Source organism: Propithecus coquereli, unplaced genomic scaffold (genome assembly GCF_000956105.1).
Source record: "Propithecus coquereli isolate 6110/MARCELLA unplaced genomic scaffold, Pcoq_1.0 Scaffold131, whole genome shotgun sequence".
Classification (NCBI taxonomy): Eukaryota; Metazoa; Chordata; class Mammalia; order Primates; family Indriidae; genus Propithecus; species Propithecus coquereli.
The window spans coordinates 5,580,895-5,581,106 of NW_012137303.1; positions in this window are offsets into that span (position 1 = coordinate 5,580,895).

Here is a 212-nt window from a genome sequence, read left to right on the forward strand (position 1 = left end):
CTAATCACAATTAAAAATAAACTAAAAAGAGAGAAATATATTTAGCCCATAAACTGGAAGTAACTGCTCTCTCTTCTAAATTACTACTGCATTTTTACTGTTTTCCTTGTAAAGTACTGATGTAATAAGAATCTACTTAATAGGATGGTGTTTTACTCATTCGATTCTCTAAAATAATAGCTACTAGCATCATCCCTTGTTTTACAGACAAG